This window comes from Taudactylus pleione, unplaced genomic scaffold (assembly GCF_031769625.1).
Source record: "Taudactylus pleione unplaced genomic scaffold, aTauple2 ptg000152l, whole genome shotgun sequence".
Classification (NCBI taxonomy): Eukaryota; Metazoa; Chordata; class Amphibia; order Anura; family Myobatrachidae; genus Taudactylus; species Taudactylus pleione.
Window position 1 is genome coordinate 1,230,219 of NW_028284554.1, and position 9,236 is coordinate 1,239,454.

At 48.5% G+C, this 9,236-nt stretch overlaps 1 pseudogene; it reads right to left on the reverse strand.

Annotated features, from left to right (window-relative positions):
• Positions 1–694: 694 nt before the first annotated feature.
• LOC148522180 (5S ribosomal RNA) lies at positions 695–811 on the reverse strand (annotated as a pseudogene).
• Positions 812–9,236: the final 8,425 nt, after the last annotated feature.

Sequence of the window (9,236 nt, forward strand, 5' to 3'; positions counted from 1 at the left end):
TTGCGTGGGAACTTTCTGGCTCTACCACAAAAGGGCTCGAAAGGAATGAAACGAAGGTCCAGTATAAGGTCTTCAGGGATCCTAAATTGCAGACGCAGATATGCGAGCACTAATCTGATTGATCAGCCCAGCAAACCACAGCCTTGTTAACCCAGGCGGTAACAAGGGTAGGTCTAAGTTGAGCTCCCGCTGCGGTATATATAGATCTTAGTGTTGTCTCCAACCTACGATCCGAAGGGTCCTTTAAAACAGTAGCTCCCGACACCGGAAGTGCTGTTTTCTTAGAGAGACGGGAAACAGACACATCTATAGGAGGAGGTGTTTCCCACTTCTCCATCATGGATGATGGAAAAGGGAAGCTAGACGGAAATCTACATGGAATTTGGAACCGCTTATCTGGCTGCATTGCTCAACAGATGCTGTCTTAGAAGTACCGCGCATCGAGGAATTCTTCGACCGACTCTTCTGACTGGAGAACAGGCATAAGAGTACGCTTTTGTGACAGTTTCTTTTTTTTTTTGGTAGGAAGTGAAGTATGCAGGAGATTTGGTTAACCCAGCTATCCAGGGAGGTTAAGACCTGCGCGCCTCAGCCAACTTTGCTAAGTCTGACATAACTCCTACCACGTCAGTGGCCCACGGCGGTGTAGGAGAGTTAGTAATCTCCATCTGTGGATCCGTTGTTAGCATCACACAACGTACAGCACCTGGTATTCCCAGGCGGTCCCATCCAAGTACTAACCAGGTCTGGCCCTGCTTAGCTTCCGAGATCAGAAGAGATCGGGCGTGTTCAGGGTGGTGTGGCCGTAGGCTGGACCACGTGGCATGTGGCTTGGTCTGTTTGTTGTTACACTTAGAACAGACAAACAGCTTTTGAGAAGCCTTGGTTCTGTTGGACATGGTACACACAGTCACCCAGAGAAAACACAGCCTAAAACAGAAATGACACAGACAAGATAAAACACGAAGGCTGTGGGACACAGAGGAGAAACCCCCCTCCCACAGATCAGACTCCCCTGCACTTACACCCCAGTTACTTACAGCCTCTCTACCAGGATGTAATCAGGAGATGTACTTGTCCTGCAGCAGAGGAATGGCAGCAGAGGAGTCCAGCCTTCTGTGTCTCTTACACTGCAATCTTCTTGTAATGGAGATGCAGTATGAGCTGCTGTGTATGAGAGAACGGCAGCCCCGCTGTTATACAGCCATTGCCGCATAGAGGAGAGAGACCCGCGCTGCCTTTAAGCTCCGCCCCTTCTTTATGCCCTAAAGGGCTATACAAGATGTCTGCCATTAACCTCCCCCCCGTGCGCCTCACCACGTGTACAGCGGGGAGAGGGAGAGCTGGTGCAGACGCACGGTAGCGCACTTAATTATCTGCCCCAGGCCACTTAATGAGCAGGGAGAGGGAGAGTCAGGTGCCGCGCTGTAGCGCTCAGTCATCAGCCCCGCGCCTCCTGTAGCAGGGGGAGGGAGAGCCGGGTGCCGCGCTGTAGCACTCAGTATCAGCCCTGCGCCTCCTGTAATAGCAGTGGGAGGGAGAGCCGGGTGCCGCGCTGTAGCGCTCAGTATCAGCCCTGCGCCTCCTGTAATAGCAGTGGGAGGGAGGTCCGGGTGCCGCGCTGTAGCGCTCAATATCAGCCCTGCGACTCCTGTAACAGCAGGAGGAGGCGCGGAGATAAGGAGACTGTAAGAGCTGCAGCTACAGCCCACACAATTCACAAAGACAGAAAAAAAAAGAAGAATATTTTTATTGTTTGTGTAGCACACTTTGAGGGTGTCACCACCCTTTAACAGACAGACGCACGCTTGTCGCTGCTGCTTTGAGGATGCAGGTGGAATCTAGACGGGATTTGGAACCGGGGACACACTACCTCCATCAATTGTCTAAATCCCACTGCACTAATGGCGGATACCGGACGCACGTCTAACACCAACATAGCAGTCAAGGCCTCAGTTATACGTTTTGCTTCAGGATGACTGCTGTCGTACTTCATCCTCATCGCTAGGGACTGTTGGAGGGTCAATTGTTTAGTAAAAGTAGTGATGTTCCTACTTCCTCTCTGGGATGATGAACAACTCCCAGCAGCAGCAACAGCACTAGGAACTTTCCCTATTTTATTTTTATTGGAGAAAGTTTGGTCCTCCATTTATGTTATATTGATATATACGTGCGGCTAAAACACACAAACACAGAAAATATTTTTTATTTTTGCTGGAGAGTAGTGCACTTTGTGGGTTGCACCACCCTTTAAGAAATGAGCCAGCCGGCTCTTTACTTATGGGACACAGGCGCACGCTTGGCGCTGCTCCTTTGTTGATGCACGTGCTGCCACAGTGCACACAATTCACAAACACAGAAAATAATTTTTTTTTTGGTTTGGACTGGAGAGTACTTTGGGGGTTACAGCACCCTTTAACGGTCAAGCCAGCCGGCCCTTTACTTATGACACAGGTGCACGCTTGGCACTACTTTGTTGATGCACGTGCGGCTACTGCGCACTCAATTCACAAACACAGAAAATATATATTTTTTTGGTTTGGACTGGAGTGTACTTTGGGGGTTACAGCACCCTTTAACGGTCAAACCAGCCAGCCCTTTACTTATGACACAGGCGCACGCTTGGCACTACTTTGTTGATGCACGTGCGGCTACTGCGCACACAATTCACAAACACAGAAAATAAATTTTTTTTTGGTTTGGACTGGAGTGTACTTTGGGGGTTACAGCACCCTTTAACGGTCAAGCCAGCCGGCCCTTTATTTATGACACAGGCGCACGATTGGCATTACTTTGTTGATGCACGTGCGGCTACAGCGCACACAATTCACAAACACAGAAAATAATTTTTTTTTTGGTTTGGACTGGAGAGTACTTTGGGGGTTACAGCACCCTTTAACGGTCAAGCCAGCCGGCCCTTTACTTATGACACAGGCGCACGCTTGGCACTACTTTGTTGATGCACGTGCGGCTACTGCGCACACAATTCACAAACACAGAAAATAATTCTTTTTTGGTTTGGACTGGAGTGTACTTTGGGGGTTACAGCACCCTTTAACGGTCAAGCCAGCCGGCCCTTTACTTATGACACAGGCGCACACTTGGTACTACTTTTTTGATGCACGTGCGGCTACTGCGCACACAATTCACAAACACAGAAAATAAATTTTTTTTTGGTTTGGACTGGAGTGTACTTTGGGGGTTACAGCACCCTTTAACGGTCAAGCCAGCCGGCCCTTTACTTATGACACAGGCGCACGCTTGGCACTACTTTGTTGATGCACGTGCGGCTACTGCGCACACAATTCACAAACACACAAAAAATATTATTTTTTTAGCACTTGGGGGGAGCACCCCTGATGGACAGAGCACCCCCTGGACAACACTACAGCACCCCTTTAGGACTGGGACACTGCACAGGACTTTGGAGTGGACACAGCCCCTATGGAGAACTGACTGCACAACACAGTCCAGCCAGCCCCTATGGACTTTGAAGTAGTGGACACAGCCCCTATTAACAACAGCAGCACAGCACAACACAGCCAGCCCCTATGGACTTTGAAGTAGTGGACAACAGCAGCACAGCGCAGCACAGCACAGCACAGCACAACACTACTCTGCACTACACTACACTACACTACACAGCCCAGCCAGCCCTAACTCCCACCCTCCCTCTTCACTGTCCACAGCCGAGTGAGAAAATGGCGCCGACGCAGGTACCTTATATAGGATCCAAAACCCGCGAGACTCGGAAGGCGGGATGATGACGTTTTGCCTCGATTTCAGATCCGAGTCAGGCGGGAAAAGTCGAGCCTGACTCGGATCGGCCTCGGATCGGGGGGACTCGGATTTCAGAGATCCGAACCCGCTCACCCCTAATATATATATATATATATATATATATGCTATAAAATGGTACTGAGGTAGCGCTCAAATCCGTGTATTTATACGTAGATGTACTTTCAGTCTTAGTTCACTATAATCCTGTCTTCACAGTGGCAGCTTGATATTCTCCAATAAATCACTTGTCGAATGATTCCAATAACATATAAAAGAAAAGTGAGAAAAAGCGCCGTATAGTGTAGTAGTTTAGGGCATCAATGGCACACTCTGTATAGAAAATGCGTACCGTATTAACCCACATATAAGAGCATTGGGTTATGTGTATATGAGCCTTCTCTTGTTCCACAAGGAAGATTCCTCTCATAATCCAGTGCACATCACACTTACTACAGAGCCATATAAAAGAGCAAAAGGAGGAGTACTCTCATGGTGTAGTAATTTTCAAAAAGGTTTAATCATAAAATCACATACACACAAAAAAATAAATAATTACATTAGTAAAATAGGTATTGGGCTTATCTGATAATCGCTGGTCATAGAAAAGCGGGGTACACTCTAGTTCTCAACGTGTTTCGTCCCTTGTAATATCTCTGGACCAAGAGAAGGCTCATATACACATAACCCAATGCTCTTATATGTGGGTTAATACGGTACGCATTTTCTATACAGAGTGTGCCATTGATGCCCTAAACTACTACACTATACGGCGCTTTTTCTCACTTTTCTTATATATATATATATATATATATATATATATATATATATTGTGATAGGATCACTGGTAAAGTGGTCTGTGGCAGGTACATTTGTCCCAGATTCCTCTCTTTTGTGTTTTAAACCCCCAGGAGAAAGTCTGCAGTGTAGCAGGCTTGAGTTTCGGCTTTTTGAAAAGCCGGCTTGGGACCTGGGGGTTGTGGGTGGGAGGAGAGGGAGGGCTCCACCCACGGCCACTCCAGGTTTTGGATCTTGCAGCCTGGTAACAGGCTTGTTAAGGTTTCCACCTGAGAGTGGCCAATATAAGCCTAGTGTGTTGAGGGCTGAGTGTCTCACCTGGGAGAGCAGGCAGGGAGTTTGCTCAGAGACACTTGAAAAACCTATTTGTGAGTACTGTGCTGTGCTTTGTTGCTGGCGAGGGCATTAGGCCCTGCCAGGTTCTGGTAGTGAGGGAACTACCTGTGAAGTTAGTGCCCCGACAGGGCTAGGATTTATATTTATGTTTTCTTTATATTTCTGTCATTGTACAATAAAGACTGGCGCCGACCAGCTTGTACTTGCATCCAGACTGGTGTGCTGCTTCCCTGCTGCTGTTTGTGTGTGTAAGGAAGGAGTCCTCTACCCAGGAGAGGGACCCCCTAACCTAACTGTGTCACAATATGGTGGAGAAAGCGGGCACCCACACACACTGAAGTTGCAGAGAGAGGAAAACTTTCCGTTTAAAAATTAAAGGGACAGACACCCAATTTGTGAGTGTGGAAATAACACTGTGTCCTTGGAGTCCCATAGAGGAGGCGTCAGCCAATGCTCAGAGAGGCAAGGTTCAGCTTCCAACCTACACCCCAGGACAAAATGGAGGACATTATTAAGGCCTTGCTTCAAGCTACAGCAGCTCAGCAGGAGACTAACAGACTTCAACAAGTCGCCATTGAGGAAACCCGCCAGGCCTTAGCGGAAAACAGCCAGGCCATAAGAGAGGTGGTACAGCACCTGGTCGCCCGGCCCAGAGATGTTAATACTGGTCCTCCCACCACCACTCACTCCGTACGAGCCAGATACTTCCTCCAAAAGATGACTGCGGGCGATGATGTGGAGGCCTATCTCGCCGCATTTGAAAGAACGGCCGAGAGGGAGAGTTGGCCCAAGGAGCAGTGGGCAAGTCTGGTGGCACCTTTTTTGTCTGGGGAGCCACAAAAAGCATATTTCGACTTATGCCTGGCTGATGCCAAGGACTATAAAAAACTAAAACAGGAGATCCTAACTCGCTTGGGAGTCACCACCTTTGTTCGTGCCCAACGGGTCCACCGCTGGGAGTTCCATAAGGACAAGCCTCCACATTCACAGATGCATGACCTCGTCCATCTGTCCTCAAAATGGCTACAGCCCGAGACGCTGACGGGACCACAGATCGTGGAAAGGGTCGTGATGGACCGGTACCTGCGATCATTACCTGTGACTCTGCGCAAATGGGTGAGCCATGCAGACCCTAAGTCCGTGGACCAGTTGGTCGAGCTGGTGGAGAGGTACGTGGCGGCTGAGGAGCTGATGAGTATGCCCCACCGAGCCCCGATGGAGCACCGGCGAACTCCCACAGACACTGGTAAGACTGTTCCAGCACAGAAGGGTGCTGGGCGGTGGAATGTACCTAAGACTGAGGGTGTAGAACCTGGAGACAGGCCTGCCAGGCCGGGAAGGTTCTTGCCCCGTAAACGACTAGACATTAATATGACTCAGTGTTTCCGATGTGGTGGCTTCGGCCATATTGCCGCTAATTGTGCACTTACAACTGAACCTATGCAATGTGATACTGCTCATGTCTACCGCAGGGGGTCTTTCTTTGCACAGATAGCCTGTACGGCTGACCGGCAGGCTGTGACTGATAAGCACATGTGTGTACTCACTGTAGATGGCAACCGAGTAGAGGCACTGTTAGACTCTGGTAGCTTGGTGACACTTATAAAAGCTGAGCTGGTGAACCCCTTGCGGCGTGAGGGGAAAACTGTTGGTGTGACCTGCATACATGGGGATACTCGATATTATGTTACTGCCGAGGTAAACATCGAGACACCATGTGGTTCTGCTATAGTTTCTGTAGGTTTGGTACATGGTCTGATGTACGATGCAATATTGGGGAGAGACTTTGCTCACTTCTGGAAGTTGTGGGAAAGCCGTTTTGTTCCAGAGGTGAACAACCCCGATCCATTTGAGAAGGTTGTCGATGTAGTGGAGGAGGGAGTTTCTTCTGAGTCAGAGTTATTCCCTTTTTCTACTATGATTGGCGAACTAGAGAATGCGGAGCGTGACAGTGGCCCGCCAACTGATGTGCCTCCCATTGAGGTGGGAAGTGTTGTTGGGCCAGGTGATCGTCTGCCTGATTTAGAGGTCAGAAGAGAGGTCTTTGCCGTGGAGCAGTTGAATGACCCTACTTTGGTAAAAGCCAGGGAGAATGTAAAAGTAGTTGATGGTAAACCCGTAGACCCTGATAGTTCTTTGTCCTATCCCCACATGGCAATGTGGCAGGATTTGTTATATCAGGTGACTAAGAAGAGGGAAGATGTTGTGGAACAACTAATAGTTCCCAAAGCCTACAGAAGAACAGTGTTGGATCTGGCCCAAGGTCATATAACGGCAGGCCATCTAGGGGTAGAGAAAACCACTGAGCGAATAATGCAGAGGTTTTTCTGGCCCGGGCTTCATAAAGAGGTATCTCACTTTTGCGCATCCTGCCCTGAGTGTCAGTATCATGCTCCCAGGCCACATTTTAAGGGTCCACTAGTTCCATTGCCTATCATAGAGGTGCCGTTTGAAAGAATAGCGATGGATTTGGTTGGACCCTTAATGAAGTCTGCCAGGGGACACCAGTATATTCTGGTCATAATGGATTGCGCTACCAGGTACCCGGAAGCGATCCCGTTGCGCAATACGTCAACCAAGACCATTGCCAGAGAGCTAGTTCATGTCTTTAGCAGGCTGGGTATACCTAAGGAGATACTAACTGACCAGGGTACACCGTTTATGTCCAAAGTCATGAAAGAGTTATGCCGCCTGTTCAAAATCGAACAGTTAAGAACTTCGGTTTGTCACCCCCAAACCGATGGGCTGGTCGAGAGGTTTAACAAGACGTTAAAACACATGCTTAGGAAAGTGGTCGACAAGGATGGTAGGGATTGGGATTACTTATTGCCGTATTTATTGTTGGCCATAAGAGAAGTTCCCCAGTCCTCCACCGGGTTTTCACCCTTCGACTTGTTGTATGGGAGACACCCAAGGGGGTTACTAGACATTGCCAAAGAGACATGGGAGGGGCAGTCTAGTCATTACAAAACGGTGATTGAGTATGTTTCTCAAATGCAGGAGAGAATTGCTGCGGTAGTGCTGATAGTGAGAGAGCACCTGGAACAGGCTCAACAGGCACAGCAGAGGGTATACAACCGCAATGCTCGGTTATGCAGCTTTGCTCCTGGGGACAGAGTGTTAGTATTGGTTCCCACTGTGGAAAATAAACTTTTGGCTAAATGGCAAGGGCCCTTTGAAATCTTAGAAAGAGTGGGGCAGGTCAATTACAAAGTTTACCACCCGGGGAAAAGAAAGCCGGAACAGATATACCATATAAATCTGTTAAAGCCCTGGAAAGACAGAACGGTACTGTCGGCCGTCCGAGACCCTCCAGTAAGTCCAGGGCCCTTAGTTCCCGAAGTGACAGTGGCAATAACCCTGTCGGCAATTCAATAACAAGAGGTCAAGGAGTTTCTGATCAGAAATAGGGTGCTGTTCTCTGACGTACCTGGGAAAACATCGGTCATTAAACATGACATCATCACTGACCCAGGGGTTAAAGTTAATCTAAAGCCCTATAGGTTACCAGAAGCACAAAGAGAATCGTTGTCGAAAGAAATTAAAAATATGCTAGAGTTAGGGCTTATTGAAGAATCACATAGTGAATGGTCAAGTCCCATTGTGTTGATTCCAAAGCCCGACGGGAGTGTGCGTTTCTGCAATGACTTCCGAAAGTTGAACAGTGTTTCAAAATTCGATGCCTACCCGATGCCAAGAGTGGATGAACTGATTGAGAGACTAGGGACGGCAAGGTATTTAACCACTCTTGACCTAACCAAAGGGTATTGGCAAGTACCGTTAACCGAGAGCGCCAAACAAAAGACAGCTTTTTCAGCGCCAGAGGGCTTGTTTCAGTACAAGATGTTGCCCTTCGGGCTACATGGGGCACCTGCTACCTTCCAAAGAATGATGGACAGGATTCTAAGGCCCCATAGACGGTATGCGGCTGCTTATCTGGATGACGTGGTCGTTCATAGTCCTGATTGGCAGTCTCACTTACACAGGGTACAAGCAGTGTTGGACTCCATCTATAAGGCAGGTTTGACAGCCAACCCAAATAAGTGTTGTCTAGGCATGGAGGAAGTAAAATATCTGGGATACACCACTGGCAGAGGCCTGATAAAGCCTCAGCTCAATAAAGTTGATGCCATACAAAACTGGCCACGGCCTCTGAATAAGAAGCAGGTGAGAGCCTTCTTGGGAATTACGGGGTACTACAGGAGGTTTATACCCAACTTTGCCACCATGGCAGTCCCACTGACTGACCTGACCAAAGGCAAACAAAAAGTCATGGTAGAATGGAGTCCTGAGGCAGAGAAAGCTTTTCAGGAGTTGAAAGTAGC